The 16,791-nt window shown below is 42.2% G+C and overlaps 1 long non-coding RNA gene across 18 annotated transcripts in view; it reads right to left on the bottom strand.

Annotated features, from left to right (window-relative positions):
• LOC114603819 (uncharacterized) overlaps positions 1 to 16,791 on the bottom strand; it is a 110,590-nt gene that overhangs the window by 82,354 nt on the left and 11,445 nt on the right. For 3 of the 18 annotated variants that reach the window (XR_013394220.1, XR_013394223.1, XR_013394216.1), the window contains exon 1: positions 10,579 to 10,682. The exons of 12 other annotated variants lie outside the window; for them this stretch is intronic. This is a non-coding gene — a long non-coding RNA (uncharacterized LOC114603819). 3 more of the 18 variants (XR_013394222.1, XR_013394221.1, XR_013394214.1) reach the window with 2 other exon arrangements.

Here is a 16,791-nt window from a genome sequence, read left to right as displayed (position 1 = left end):
TTCCTGTGACTTTTTCAAAAGATATTAGCAAAAGCTATGCTGCACTTTTAAAATAGTGATCCTGTGCCATAATTGTGCAGACAATGAAAAATCTAAAGAGCAGACATAGGATGAAAATGTTGTCACTATATGGATATAGCGTGAGTGCCACATTTTGCCTGAAGGCAAACTACTTGGTTTGGAGCTTCAGGTGGTCATTTTATCTGAGAATAACAAGGCATTAGCACAGAATAGGAAATACAATACAAGGTGCTAAAGATAATGGAAGCCTCAGCTACTTAACTCCTCTGAAGTCAGGCCAAATAGTGCTAAAGGGTGTCATTTGTCAAGGGTGTCATTAAGATTAAATAATGCATGAGCTTGCACTGATTCCTATACAAGTGAATAATTAAAGTTTGCTCTGCTCCACATCACGTTCCTTCCTAGCCAAACTCTAAATATGAATATATTCAGAAGCCTGAAGTTCCTAAGCAAAGATGAATTGCTTAGTGAAGTACTAAATGACAAAGTTTTTGTTACGTTGCATAACAACTGATTTTGCTGAGTTACCCACCTGTCAATATAAATAAAAAGTCAGGAAGGGAACTTAAAACAGTAGAAATCATAGGAGGGCTTTAACTTTTTTTAAAAAAAGAATAAGTAACCAATGGTTTTCTTGCTAATTCTGTTCTGCATGGTCTCCTGTAAGCAGCAAATGACTGGCCAATAATAAAGTACTTTAACTCAGTTTTTTAACTTGTGAGAAATGAGAGAATATCACATTCCAAAAGGATTCAATAGTTAGCAAAAACTGTTGATGGGGTGGTAATCACTGATGAAATGATTGAGCTGACTCATGCGGTGGTAAATATAACACAAATGTTATGTCCTGCCATGGAACATCAACCATGATAAAGCATTTTGGATGGCCTCCACATTTCACTGGTCCTGAGCGAGGAGCTAAAGGATTAACATCCACCTTGTCCTTGTTATAAAATTATATAAACCAGTGGTTTTCAACCAGTGTGCCGTGGTACCCTGGGGTGCCTTGAATGATGGTCAGGGGTGCCGTGAGCAACACTGACCTCTGTCCCCGCTCCCTCCTCTGACGCCTTCTTGGGTCTCTGCATCCCAAAGGCTTGTGCGGCTTTTTGTTGCAGCAACCCTGCCTACAAGCTCCCCAGGCGAATGGTGCCTCTGGGGCTGGTCAGGGGGTGCTGGTTGCCAGCAGCTGAGGCAGCCTTGGAGTAAGCAAGCAAGCGGCCAAGAGAACTCAGCCAGCCAGTCCTCCAGCCCTTGCTCTTGGAAATGGACAGACAAGTACCAGCCCCTGTGGGTCAGAGTGAGGAGGCAAGTCTCTTTGGGGCAGGGGGCAGCTCCGAGACCAGGGGCAGCAGCAGCGGCTGCCCAGAGGACTCCCAAGGAGAGAGAAAAGAAGAGGAGGCTTCACCCTAAAGGGAGGGTGTTCAAAAAAGGGTGAGAGTCTGCCAGCTCTGCAGGCAAGGGGTGACATAACTGGGCTCCTGAGTCCCCAGGGGTGCCACGGAAAGAGTGTAGTTGGTCAAGAGAGCCGTGGACTCAAAAATGTTGAAAACCTCTGATATAAACCTACTTCTGGATGCTTATTTAAAATGGCAATGCTCTCATTCAACTCCTTTCCAGGATGCCATGCCCACGCCAAAGAGAAAATTATTATTTACTGTCTAGCAAGCAGAGCAGAAGAGATCTTTTAGATTATCTCATTTTCTTCATCTGCTGAGGAAAGAAACAAAGTTGGGCTAAGGGAAACCTCAGTGGTATTTTTGATATAAGGTGTTCCCTAGCCACGTGGTAGGACATCCACCAAAAAGTGCAAGGACATAATAGAATTAGCCATTGTGGTTCGAGGACCCGACCCCCACGATGTGAAATGAATACGCAAGGACACGTGATATAAGGTTAATGGGCAAGAAAAGGCCACAACTTTATTGATTACAGCAGTGAAAAGGTATTGGCTTAGGCATTGGATGTCTAAAACAAGGAGGCTTATTCACCAGTAGGTGGAGCCTGTTGATGCTAATCCAACTATAGGCTCTCCCCTGATGTCACCGAGGGTCGTGCCATGGCCTCCCGCCAAGCAGGCATTGGACAGAGTACACGACCGCCAGATTCCTTTAACGGAATACCCAAAAATTGAAGGCATAGGCGATGGCCACACCTAGCCCTTCGACACACCACAACACATTATTCCAATGCCTAAACTACCCACCAATACCACAAAAGTTGTGACAATTGCTACGAGGTAGGCAAAAAAACCAAAAGCCTAATGCCAAATGAAAAAATTCCTACCAGGCCCCCTAGACAACCAGGGCGACCAACCTAAGGTCCATAGCAAGGCCAATGAACTAAGACCCTGAGCTAAAAGGGAGTGGAGGGTGGGTGACTCGCGACAAGACGACGGAGAAGAATGAGGCCGAGGAGAGGCTGGCGCTGCAGCAAAAGGCTGCTGTAAACGCCCCCTCGGAGGCACCTGGTTGGGTGCCTGCCGAGGGGCGTGGGTGCCAGCCAGGTGAGAGGAGGAGGCAGGGGGCTAACGCCCCCTGCTAGGGGCGGTGCTCGGGCTCCCGCCCACAACCACTCCCCTCTCTTCCAGGGAGGAGAGTCTTTCCCAGGTAACAATAGGGCTTTCACTGATCAGAAACATAGGATGATGGGATGTAAAGATGGGCATCCAGCCAGGAGTTCCAAGTGTCTGGCAGACAAACTGTCCTCCAACAGGTCTGATACTGAACGCAAACGAAGTCAAAAAGTAATGAAATGCTTTAGCAAACAAAGATGAGGGTGTCTTTTGAACAGGAGGGATTCTGGAGAAACACAGAGTAGAGATGTCAGGGCTACATTTATTTGTATATAAAAAATATTTATATACCACTGTATCATAAAAATATATCACAGTGGTTTACAATCATATAAAAACATTAAAACTCTCCAAAAAGGAAGCAAGGTCTGCTTAGTAAGAGGGAGATCTACACCCAATAACTGGCTAGGAAGCCACTTAATGCAGCGGTCGACATGCCCACGGGATGATAGGGGGGGCAGCACCCTCAGAAGCGCAAGGAGTGGGGTGACCCACTCTATTGCATCCTTTATTGCAGCCCCCAAGCTGTGGAACTCCCTCCCAACAGAGGTGTGTCTGGCACTCTCTGTACAGGTTTTAATCATAGGCTGAAGACCTACTTCTTTACCCTGGCCTTTGGCACCTGACCTAAGGTATTTTTAGGACCAATCCTTTTCTTCTGGCTGCAAATTGTTTTAAATTTTAACTATCGTCACCACTAAATAAAAGCATACAAGATGCATGACAGTCCTGTATCATGGAGCCTCAGCCTGTGGAGAGAATTATGTCTGCTGAACATGAACAAAGCAAATATGAAACTAGAGCAATACTGAATGATGTTTTGTGCTGAATAACTTTGTTCTCCTTTTGGAACTCTGATACTTCCTTTTAGTTGACTTTATACATCCCACGTGGTAATGTGATACAAATAGGTTGCTATAAATTTTATGTTAGCTGGGATTCGCTTAATGAGTTTAGTCAGCAAAAATAAAACATAAAAATATTTTTAACAGGCAGAAATATTGGGTGATCAATTTGATACATTACAAACTTATTTCATTGGTCCAAAGTCTGGCAAATATTTCAGTGCCAAAATCTCTGTAGCTAAGTATTTCTTCAGCATTTAATTACTGTTATGTTCAATGCATTTCCCTTTACTAATAAAGGCTTAGTTTATACTTTTGCTTCATTTCCATTATGCTGGATGCTTTTGCTGGTAAAGCCATGGCAGAACTCCAGTTGGTTTCAAGGTGAGATGGACTGGTCTTGTGGTAATTATTTTGAGAGGAAGGGTACCACCCAAAATGTTTTATTTCTAATCCCCTTTAGTCCCCAATCATTTTTAGCCATTCCTACTAATATTTCAAGCAAGATGACAAATTAAAGGGGTTTTTTAATAAATAAAAAAATCAGTCTCACAATTTCCTGGAAAACTATTGCTCTGCTTTGAGGGAAAAGGTTATAAAGAAAATATGTGGCTTATGGAACATGCATTCACACATTCCTCATTGTGGCTGGTATCTAAGGCACTCCTTTCTCATTTGTGATTCCCCCCCCCCCCCAATTTTATATGAAATGAGGCTGTCAGATTTTGGCACTGTTTGTTATTTTCCTGCTATTTGAAACAAATTAAGTCTAAGGGGGCCAATGCAGACAACTCCATCTGCACTTCCACACTAAGTCTTGGACTGTCAGAATGTCAAGGACAGCCAACACTCTGAATGCTCAAGGATCACTTACTCATTATGGGCCGCTGGTTCCTAAACAGTATTAATGTGAGCTATTGCAATATAGAGTAGACATTAAATCGATGGCTTTAAGGCTACTATGTCATCAAGTGCCCCAGGGAGTGGGATGCTATTATTAGCAAAACATACTGCAAATTATGGTTAATAGACACTGTTACAAATTGCACTTCTGAAAGGTTTAAAAGCCACACAAAATGTCGTGAATGTTTTCTCATTGGTTAAATCTATAGATTTTGTACTAAACCAAAAGTCCAGAGAGACAAGAGCTCACCGTGACGGGGTGAGCTCCCATTGTTCAGTCCCAACTCCTGCCCATCTAGCAGTTTGAAAGCACATCAAAGTGCAAGTAGATAAATAGGTACCGCTCTGGTGGGAAGGTAAACGGCATTTCTGTGCGCTGCTCTGGTTCACTAGTCATGCTGGCCACATGACCCAGAAGCTGTATGCCAGCCCCCTCGGCCAGTAAAGCAAGATGAGCGCCGCAACCCCAGAGTCGTCCGCGACTGGACCTAATGGTCAAGGGTACCTTTACCTTTACCTAAAGATGGTACAATAAGAGTTTTGTTTCTTTGACTGGAGATTAGAGAGGGGCAAAACTTTTGAGTCAGCACAAAAACTCAAAAACAGTGATGACACCAGAGTCCCTAATTCAAGATCCCTGCTTCGCTGCATAATCCAGACTGCGTATTTGCATGCTGTTGTATTTATGTTTGCAGTGGAGAAGTCTTCCTTATGAGGTGCATCACTGCTCATTAATTAATCTGCACAGTGGGGCTGTCCCTTGCTGCATTTTTCAACAATGCTGAGTTACAACAATTACATTACAGTATTTGGAGAATTCAGGGACCACATCACCATTTCATGGATACTAGAGGCTCCTCATATCGATCCAAGGATAACGGATGACTATAGGCAGACACTATTTGTTTGCATGTTAATAAAGGTACATGTTTTGAACTGCCCCAGGTCTCTTTAAGGCAGTAGATCATTATTGGTTAATCACAGATCAACCTGCTGGCCTTAAAACTCAATAAATGTGACACAAGACCTGACAGAGGCCAGTCCATTGGTATTTAGTAAGCCACAACATGACTGCTTTTCGATTATGCTAGCTCTTATTGCGCATTTGCCAAAATTTTGCATTAACACATTTGTTTATTTGTTTTCTCTTCTAATCCTTTCTATTAAATGTTACAGGAAATATGTGTAAATTTCCTCATATTGCATAATTCTTCATTTTAAAAAAGTCTACTCTAATTCAAATCACTTTATAATTGCTCTCCTTTTTTGTTTTAACTGCCCTAAGAGTATAGGATTCCATGGTCATTTTCTTGTTTTATTGGTCTCTGCCCCACCCCTGCACAGAAACCAAGTACAGCCCTCCAACTATCTCCACCTGGTCCTCAGGATTCTTCCCAAGCCACAACTCCTCAGTAGCCACACGCCCTCCCCCTGGCCACCCCCTTCCCTGCATGGCACCTTCCACAAATGTTTCTGCCTGTCCAGAATTTGTCCTTGAACTCTGATAATGCCTCTTGCTGGCCTGGATGGAGAACAGAAAGGGGTGTCTTGTTTCCATTCTGGCTGGTCATTATAAGAACAACTTAAAAGTAGCTTTATTAAGGAATTGTGCCTGAGATTGCTCTTTTCCTCTTCCCTCCTCAGCCCTCTTTCCTTTTGTGCTGTGTCTTTTAGATTGTAAACCTGTGGGCAAGGATGCCTTGCTTGTACTGAGCTTCTGCATGCCACCCTGGGAGCTTTTTCGGTAGAAGAACAGAGTAAAAATGTTTTAATTGAATGGATGAATGAATGGATGAATAAATAAATAAATAATGGGGGTGGAAAACAAGAGCTACACAAACATGCCTGTTCCAGATATAAAATGAAACCAGATAGAAGAAATTATTAATGACAGCACTTGGAAGAAAGTTGCTGAAGCAATGGGACACAGATGGCCAGAATGCTGCCTGAAACACTGCAGGCAATGTTCAGCATGCATACAATTGGGCAGATGTGAGAGATGTGTTGGGAGTGTGAATAATGGTCTGCTCTTTAAAGGACACAGAACAAATCTGCCTACTACAGAGAATAGGGAAATGTTTGAAAGGCTATATATAGAAAATATTTAGGAACAGACATGCCAGCATAAGGCTCAGAAAGTGTTCTTCTTGCCAATAATGAGTAAAAGGATTGATATCTATGCATCAAAGCATCCAGTCTATTAAAAGATAAAAACCAACAGCAAGCTACGGAGGCAAAAGCTCTTGTTACAGAGAGAGGCAATCAATACACCAATTGGCACCATCACCAGCTGGGCTGTAACTATAAGACAGCTTTGTGTTCCTTCTAAGTTCCACTCAGACAACGTTTCTTCTTGCCCTTACCTGGCTAAAGATGGCCAGCCATACAGACAAGACACAAACACCTTCTTCCTTGAGAGCTTTTGCATACCGCTGTCTCATCAGTGACCTCAAAGTGGTCCAAACAAACCACATTGACACAAAGCATAAAACAGATTAAACATCAACCATAAAACAATTACAGGCACCTCCCCATTTGTGCAGGATCCTGCTGACACACAAGCCATTTTTGGTGCCTAAAGGGGGTGGGGCAGGGGCGGAACAGGGCCTTTTATCAAAAGATCCCAGGGCAGTGTACAACATTAAAAACACATTACAGAACATCAGTGATAAAAACATCTTCTTCTACATAATGAAAAGCATACTGATAGACAGTCTGGTCATAAAATAGTCGTCCTAATAACAGTTCTCTCCCCCATACTTTTACAGGCCATAGATTACAGTGGTACCTCGGGTTGATAACTTAATTCGTTCTGGAGGTCCGTTCTTCACCTGAAACTGTTCTTAACCTGAGACACCACTTTAGCTAATGGGGTCTCCCACTAACGCTGTGCCACCACCGTGCGATTTCTGTTCTCATCCTGAAGCAAAGTTCTTAACCCGAGGTACTATTTCTGGTTAGCGGAGTCTGTAACCTGAAGCATTTGTAACCCGAGGTACCACTGTATTTAATCATCATAGGCCTGAGTAAAGAGAAATGTTTTTGCCTGGCATCTAAATACATGTCATGATGGCGCCAGACAAGCCTCTCTGGGAAGACTATTCCACAATCAAGGAGCCACCACAGAAAAAGCCCATTCTCTTGTTGGAAATTCCCCTGTATAATCAGTTCTGTGGCATGGAAGGAGACCAAAAGCTCTAAAAACATTCTAAGCATGGCCTTCAAAAGCTTTAGAAAACAGTCTTTATCGTGTGATGAAATCAGTTCCTTAAAATGGAGCCCAACTACCGAGAAAGACTTCCTCAAGGTTCCTACATGACGAGCTTCACCTGTTGGTGTGACACATACAGATGGGAAACAAAGCAATAGGACCAGCCCAAAACTTTGCAGGCGCAAACAAGTATGGAAAATAGGATCGCATATCCCCGGTGCCATTGTGAACACAAGTGAACAGGAAACAGAATGTCCAGAGCGGTCCCTGGTGCTTTCATTTCCCCATTTCCACACCTTCAAAAGCAGGTGGCTAGAGGACAGAATGGAGTTTTGTTGCTGTCTGCCCACTCACAATCTTAGTGCATATGATCCAAATGTGAAAACAGAACCTATGCATGGCATGCACAGAGGTTCTCCCCATTCAGGAGGGGAGTCTGCATTCTGAAGTTACTAATTGTGCATACAGAACCTACACATGTACAAGTTATATGCATGCAGGCACATCAAATTCAGTGAGAGGCACAGCGACCAGTCTTGGTTTCCTACTTCACACCTGCGCAGTTTTTTTAAAAAGGTGTGAAAGGGGCTTCTGCTGCTTCTTTCCTGGCATTTTAGGAAATGGACAGTTTCTTAGCAAGCAAGCACAGTTACTAAATTTAAAAACCTGTCACCGTCAAACTGGCCTCGGTGACAAGGGAAAATAGCACATTACTGACAGCACTGAAATGAATTTGATGGGCTCCCCAAAAAACTCTGTGGTTAGGAGAGAAAGTGCTACTGGACCCACACCTATCTCTTAATCTTATGACGTAAATTAAATCGGAAAAAAGAAAAGAACAAAAAGCACATAAATATCTGTCCTGCGATGATCCCTAAAACACACACACACACACACACACACACACACACACACACACACTGGTTTCTATCCAGGTATCTCAAGATTGAAGAAACCTACTCTACTTGCATGTACCTATTTGTCACCACAGTGGGTGATAGCTCTCTCAATCCCTTTCCCTCTGTCATGGAACACTCCTTTATTTGCAGCCACACCCCGAACTTAAATACAATGTTGATGTACTTTTAAAAACTGAAATTATGGAGAGTGAAAACAGCATATATACTTAATTATTTTTATTTTTTTAAAAAATGTATTTCAATCTAAGAATGGGTTTAAAAAATGCCTAGTTAAACCAACTCCTGTTTTTAGGCTTTTTAAATGCCTCCCACGAAGGCAGTGACTGGCATTAACAATGTAGAATTTTCAGATTTTAACATAGCCTGGCCTTAATTACTGTGGTGCATTGGTTAGAACATTGGAATAAGAGAAGATTCGGCATCAAATCCCCCTTCATACTCATTGTTAGCTGGGCATCCTTGGGCTACTCACCAACTCTTGGTCAAAGCTACCTCAGCGTTTGATTGACTCATAGGAGGAGAACCATTTCGTGCAGGTACTGTGCCAGAAACCAGCCAGTTCAGGCACCAGCTGACAGCCCCTGGGCTTGAGCAATAAATTGAAGTCTAAAGCACACATAGGAGAAATGGAATGTATACTTAGGAGTGGAAAGGCAACCCAGTCCAAGTAACTGAACAAGACTTTTTTAAATCATAGAGTCTATGGGACTGGCTGTCACCGTTGCCATCAGCACGTTGTGAAGTAAATTCCTTAACAATGGCGGATGTTACCTTATCGTTCATTATCTACACAGGATATGTCCAAAGTACCTATATCAAGTAAACATTGGCAAAGCATTTAATATTTCTCTTCCTCAGCTGCATACGGAGAAAGGAACTGTCACGATGCCATGTATATCCAAGACATATCTGTGGAAAGAGGATGCTGCTAATAAAGAAGGAGGGTCCTTTTTAAAAAAAATAAAAATATTACAGAGCAATAATAATTTGTTAAATGGAAACAAAGGCCTTCTGTATCTTCCCTGTCTTTTCTGTCTCGGGATGATTAAGGAGATGTGGAACATTTTACAAAGAAAACCCCAGAAGTGCTGTGTTGGCTACAGAAATGTTTATGTTGGGAAAAGTCACCACTTTCTCGTGCAGCTTGGCCATTTTTATCTTATCAACCTCAGTTTTTGTCTTTTATGTCAGTGGCTACATGTTACAGATGATTGAACCTCTGGCCTTCCTGGTTAAAAACAAGATTGAACAGCAGCAACGTTCGCTGTTAATGCCATGCCTAGATAGGATGCAGGCCCTTGCAGGATCAGAACCACGATAAGTAGACTCCAATTCCGTTAAGGGTCATTGAGAAGATGGCAACCGGGTCAAGCAGATCTAGCTCATAACCTGCTTGCTGAGGCAGCTGCCTAAATGCGGTATGGAAACAGTCTGCTTGGGCATATATAATACATTCAGAAAATAAAAAGGGAAAGAGTTGCTTTAGAGAGGGGCAAGCAAGATTTACTATTCTCAGGACTTACCCAGACCTTTTTTCCTTCTTTCTTTCTTTTTGCATTTCTAGGCACAGTTCTGCTCTTTAAAGCACTCTGTCAGAATGTTGTTGTTTTTCTTGGGGGTTTTTTTTTGGGGGGGGGGTTGCCCTGACACTTTCCCCAGAGAAGCCCACTCATTACCACCTATAGATCTTAAAGAGTTGGAAGAGACCACAAGGGTCATCTAGTCCAACCCCCTGCAATGCAGGAATCTTTTGCCTAATGTGGGGCTCAAACCCACGACCCTGAGATTAAGAGTCTCATGCTCTACCGACTGAATCAGAGCCGACGACAATCCACAGAAATTGCCATTCGTTCCAATTCAGCATTAGAGAGCAGGGTGTCCTGGGGAAAGCGGAAGAGCAAAGAAATAAAAACAGCCAGACACGGAGCTTTAAAGCGTGGACCTGTGTCTAGAAAATGTAGGGCAAAATGTAAGTGTGGGTGAGCCCTTAGTGTGAAAATGTACCTTGTATGACTGGAGTGAGGCACCTGAGGCCCTCCAGATGTCATTGGAGTACAACTGCCAACAAGGAGAAAAAGGCGAACCTACCTAATTTGTACTTACCAGAACAATATGTCAACTGAAACACAGACAGACATCCTGTGAAATCTGCACTTCTCCAGATTGCAAAAATGAACCAATCCCAAACCATTGGCCATGTGGGCTGAAGCCCAACAACCATCTGGAGAAAATACCTTTAGAATCAACCAGGCTGAAATGAAAGAGTGTTTCTTTGATTGAAAAGTATTACAAGACCAAGATGATAATATATATTAATGTATGATAGTCTCATTTCTGTGCCAACATGGGGCAATTGCAAGTTATTACTCTAATAAACTGGACTCTTTCCTTCCAACCCCATGCTATGTTTAACTACCAAGAATGTCTTAGAACCCTTCATCAGCATATCACCAAACTGTGTGTCTCATATTCCAGCAAGCATAATAACATTATTGTCATGACCTGCCAAGATCTCTCTCCTTTGAGTAAAGCTCTGACATATCCATTAAGAATGAAGACCTTTTAATCTAAGATACAAACTGGGAATTAGAACATTTTCAGATGTGAGGCTGGAATTGGCTTTTCATTAAATCATCCTTTAGTTCAAATGTAAAAACTGCATGATAGCCCTCGCAGTTTCAATTTCTCGTCTATGCACTATCAATATTAACAACTATCTCAATTTCATTTCCGTATATGCTATTATTTTTTGTTTATGTGATTTCTTACAATAAATAAAATCCAATTTTAAAAACCCACAACTCACATATGGCACAAATTGGGTGAGAGGTGCTCAGAAGTGCCTTTGAGTGCCTAATGCAAAGGCAATCTAATTTTAATATTTCAGAAAGCCTGTGATAGGCATTTCTGGCACAAATCTCAAAAAATACAACGTGTGTGTGTGTGTGTGTGTATTGCAAGAACGTACTTGATGGCAGTTCTACCCAGAACACTTTCCCTTTAACTGATAATAGAAGCTTCACGGGCGTAGATGTAGATTCACAAAACAACCAGCCAATTTTTCTAAAAGAAGTTGACTTTTCTTATATTCTGAGACATCTTATACTATACATACTTCCTAGTCTTAGGAATGGCTCCATACATGTTGATTGTAGGCCACACAGCTCTTATATAGAACTAAGTTTTTAAAACCAAAGACCTGAGGGATTTGCCCTATTGTTGCTGTAGATGTTGGGAGGGGAAAGTCTGTGGTCAGCAAATCGGAAAGCTACATTAAACGTGCCTGAACCCAGTGGGACTTCCAACTTTCCTTTGAATGGCATCCTCCCATGCCATATAATAAAGTGCATATGAAATTCTTCTCAATGTGAATTTATTTATTCATGCATTTATTCAGCATGGGAAGCTGCCGTTCTGGAAGCACATCCAAAGCCCCAAAGGTTACATTAATCAAATTGTACGATTCTGTGAACCGTAGTCATGGTGAGGTGTGCCTTCCACCACAGAAATAGGCATGTGAACTAGTTCTTAGCCAGGAAAAATAAGATGGAAACAAGTATGTCACTACACAGTTATTTAAGAACAAGCAAAAATGCCCACGCAAACCCTTCCAGCCAGTGACATTGCTATTTGGAACTATGAGTACCATGCTCCAAAACTACATTGATTTAGACTTCATGTTGATAGATGGTGCTGCCATAGATTCTCATCTAGCTTTCCATGCACCTCAGCAAAGCTGATGTCACTGTATGATTACAGTAGTGAAATTAAAAGGACAGTGACTATTTTTATTCCACACAAGGAAGATTTACTTGACTGAGTCATGTCAGATACTTCCCATCAAAAGTTTTTTTAAAAAATATTTATTTTTTCCGCAAGCAGTACATGAAGCAATCAAGGGTTGCAACAAACTTGTCTTTGGATACTAATTATTTGGATGTCTCACAATGAAATCCTTTGCAAGTTTATTCAGAAGCAAGTTCCACTGACCCAATGAGACTTACTCAAGTGGGCACAGCGCTGTAGCTGAAAAGACATAGCTAAAAGTCTCCTGTTTAAATTGGCTGAAAAGAAAGATAGGCATGGTGCATGATCCAGAAAACTAGGGGCTGAACCAACTGTGCCACTCAGCTGACAGTAAGTCTTCCACCAGCCAATTGCAGAAGGAAGCAATTGTCAGTGATTTCTCCTCCCCTTTCAGCCCCTCACTGTGCCCTGCTAAATCTGCTCTGGAGGATGGTCTCCCAGCCATCTGGAGCAGATACAGGCAGTGGCGTAGCGTGGGGGGTGCAGGGGGGGCCGGCCGCACCGGGCGCAACATCTGGGGTTAGGGCAAATCCATGGGTTAGGGGGCGCAAATCCACGGGTTAGGGGGCGCAAATCCATGGGTTAGGGGGCACAAATTACTTGCCTTGCCCCGGGTGCTGACAACCCACGCTACGCCACTGGATACAGGGAGAGGAAGGTGGAGGAATCCCTGAAAATGACTCCCTTCCCTATTTGGTGACAGAAGCCTTAACGTCACCTGAGTAACCCCACTGGATACAACCCTATGCCAGGAATATAAAAGGCTTGCATGTATCCCCAGCTTATTACTACTGGTCAAGGAGGCACATAACTCAGAAGCCTTGCTAGACATATGCATCAAACACCCCTCCCAATCTTCTCTGTACAACTCTGTGCCTATCCTAAGGTATCCCTCTTCTGTTGACTATCATGCCGCTTGAGCTAGAGCCAGATAATCGCCTTTGTCAGAGATGGTATGATAGAGGCATTGTTGCCTGCGGTATGTGCACTCATCTATGGTTGCCATATGTCCTCTTTTTCCAGGACACGTCCTCTTTTCCATGGGTAGAGTCGTCATAGCAATCCACAGTTAAAAGTAGAAGTTGGCAAATGTGTCCTCTCTTTTGCTCTTCAAAATATGGCAACCCTGACTCATCCCACTGTCAGCTTTGATTAACAGGACTTTGTAGCATTTCAAAAACAGCTTAAAAACCTTTCTTCACCATAGATGATGGTGGGACAGAAGGGATCTGTGTGTGTGTGTGTGTGTGTGTGTGTGTGTGTGTACACCAAAGTTAACAAGACCTGTAACACACTTCTAGCAACTGTCTTAAAAACGAATGCCTATCACTACCAGCCATAGATGCCCACAAATGCAGCTAATTCCTCAGAGAACTCCTTCTCACACCCCTTCTGTTCCCTGTTGTTTACCTCATCTGCTTCTCCCTCGGTTTCATTGCTTATTCTCATCTTGTTCTGCTAACACCTATTAATTTATGTGCTCCATCTATCATATCGGTCTTGTGTTGTAAATTGTGTTTGTCCAGTTTCTATGGCTGGATTAGGAGGAGGGGTGTGAATTAACTTTCCTTTTTTATTGCCAATATTATGTCACTGCCTTCCAGAAACAGGAGCCCAGAATGTGGTACCATTTTCGCTCTCTTTTGCATCTTGATCTCATTTTACATTGAGACTGGGCCATGCACTTTGAATTATGACCTCTGAATATATTTCTCACTGTTCTCAAACCTGAGTGTTAAATCTTTGACAATTAAATTTGTTGAACTCTGACCTTCTGCTTCTCAACAAATAAGGGTAGGCATTTTTAAAACAGGCACATGCTCACTACTCTTTCTGGAAGAAGAAGAAGAAGAAAAGCTTCACTGTACAAACACCAACTATTATTCGTTTCTGATGACAAACTCTCCGTTGGATATATTTTTTAAACAGTCTTTACAACTTTAATTAAAGCTGTGTCTATTGAAGTTGTCTACAAAAGCAGACAAAGCTATCCGAGAAAAGTGTATAGTTCAGCTGTAAATTAATAGCCACCATGCAGAGAGAAGAAGAATGCAAGTCTTGTTTCTAAAAAAGCAGGGTCAACAATATCAAATATTGATTCATCATCAAAACATTTGTTAATACATTGAATTCTGTACCTATTCTTTCAACCATTTGGACTAGCCTGGTAAATGTAATAATAAGTATTTCAAACATCTTTCAGGAAGCTCTCTTATTCTCCAAAACACTATAAAAGAAAAATTGTTGGCGAATTAATTTGTGAATTATTTGTCTATTGCTTTCATTTTATTATCTGCATGACATCCAACTCAAAGTTCAAATAAATAAATAGCCATTCCAGTAAACATTCATGTTCTAAAGCTGTATAATAAGCAGAGCAGGCAGGCCTTATGCTAGTTAGAAGACTCCAAAGGCATAATAGCTCCAGGTCTGCTTATCTTTCAAAATGCAAAAGACCAAAAATAGCTGAAGTGTCACCCTGTTCAATGTCACTGTTTGTGTGTTCTAATTTTAGGAGTTCTATTGTTAGGCTTTTGCTCATGCGTGATGCTTTTAGGATCAGTGACAATCCTACAGTCATGAAACAATCTTTCCACCTGAGCATGCAGGCTTTACTCATTGCCATGGAAGCCCATCAGAGCAGCCAATTTTTCCCCCCTGCTCCTTCCTCCCCCATGCTTTACATGCATTCCCCCCACTAATTGCACAAGCAGAATATTGAAGGGGTAACTTTCCTCCAGAAATTTCAAGGTGGAGACAAGCCAGAAATTGTGGCTACTTCTGGTTGATCTCTGTGGAAAACAATGGAGGTGGAATCTAGATACATTTAAAACACGTTGTGAAAATGCTTTTTAAAAAAACAATTTGGGGGGGGGGGGAAATATCGAATTTGCCATAGCTCACCGTCACCATCTAGTGTCACATTTGTATAATGCACCTTACAACACACCTAAAACGTTTTATTTGCAACTGTTTGGCTGAGTTGAGAGATATTTTTCGCTGAAACATTGACCTTGCAAACACAAGACGGCCAGAATTGTCGCATGTTGCGGGGGAGGGGAATCTCTTTTAGCTTTGAGGATGTTGCATGCTTATTTTTTCAGATCTGAACAGCTGTGGTTGCTAAAAGAATTAAACATATCCAGGGACATGCCTCCCCTAAAAGACACACAATGTCCTGCACAAACTATCCACAATATGTATCAAATTATGAACTGTTCCAGTACTGTATTTACATATCTGAAGAGTTTTGACGCTAGGCACCTGCAGCAGACCTTGCAGCAGACTAGGCATTTCCATCCTTGTTTGTGAAGAACAAAGACGTATCCAGAAGTTAGCTAAACGAGAGCAGTTCTGGGTATGTCAATGTGTAGGTCCAATCTCAAAGGTTAGAGAGAAGGGCTCCACCTGAATGCCATACACAGCAGAACTGTGGATGTAGAAGCAGCCCTACTATAAAGTCCTGCTGGGCTCAGAGATGGGGCAAAAGTTACAATGGCTCCCCAAATGGAAGCAGCCACTGTAGATCAGTATTTCCAACTGAGAGCAACTAGCAGCAGCTACTCAAAACAATTACCAATGGCCCAAGATGCAGAATGACTCACCTCTCCATCATTCGAAAGGCATTTTCAGTACCAAAGAGCTATTTACGTCATTGCAAAACTATGCTCCTGACCTGCGGTCAGTTTTTCTTCATGCAAAATCAGCAGCCGAACACACCACATTGTACACCAACAAAAGTAAGTACGCTTACTTTAAAGGTCATCCTATGACGGGAACAGAAAAACAGGCCACAAGAAACAAAGCGCAAAGTGTGACTCCCTTTGCATAAGATTCTGGAAATAATGTACTGAGCACAAGAATTTCAGACGGAAGTCACAGGGGACAAAGGAGTAATGGGTGAGGTTTCTTTAGGCTCTGTTAATTGAAGTAAGTTGGCCTAAGTTCCCAAGCAAAGAGATGTTTTCACTCTTCAACCTTGCCCAAATGGATTTATATTCAAGAGATTATGGTGGTGAAGCCTAGCAAATATCCTTGTTTTTGTTCCAGCCCATAATTTATCCTTAACAGCATCCTTGAAAAAATGTTCAACACAATGATTATTATTTTTCTCTTGTTGTTATTCTCCTTCCATGCCCCTCCTCCCCCCACCAAAAGATTTTTCTGGACAACCTACCAATTAGAGGGGTGGAAGTGAATTTATATGACAAAGCGATATTCTATCCTAGCTAAACAATTATATTAAAATAAAATAACATTCCAGAACACCTCCTCCCTTTTGTGAGGGAGCGAAGGTTTCTTTTCCTCCTAAAGGAATAACTGGCACATCAATTTCTTCCTCCCACTTACCGCTATTCAGCCATACAGTAAGGGTGTGCCCACATCGGCTGTCTGTCTAGGAGTCAGAATCTATGCCAGACTGAACATGCAATCTCTATAGACTCCATTCATAGTGCACAGAGTAGTCTCCTGACATCTAGCTTGACACAACTTGCCCCCAAACAGAGA

The sequence above is a fragment of the Podarcis muralis genome, chromosome 9, assembly GCF_964188315.1.
Source record: "Podarcis muralis chromosome 9, rPodMur119.hap1.1, whole genome shotgun sequence".
Taxonomy (NCBI): Eukaryota; Metazoa; Chordata; class Lepidosauria; order Squamata; family Lacertidae; genus Podarcis; species Podarcis muralis.
The sequence above is the reverse complement of the archived record's forward strand: the minus strand, read 5'-3'. Positions and strand labels throughout refer to the sequence as shown.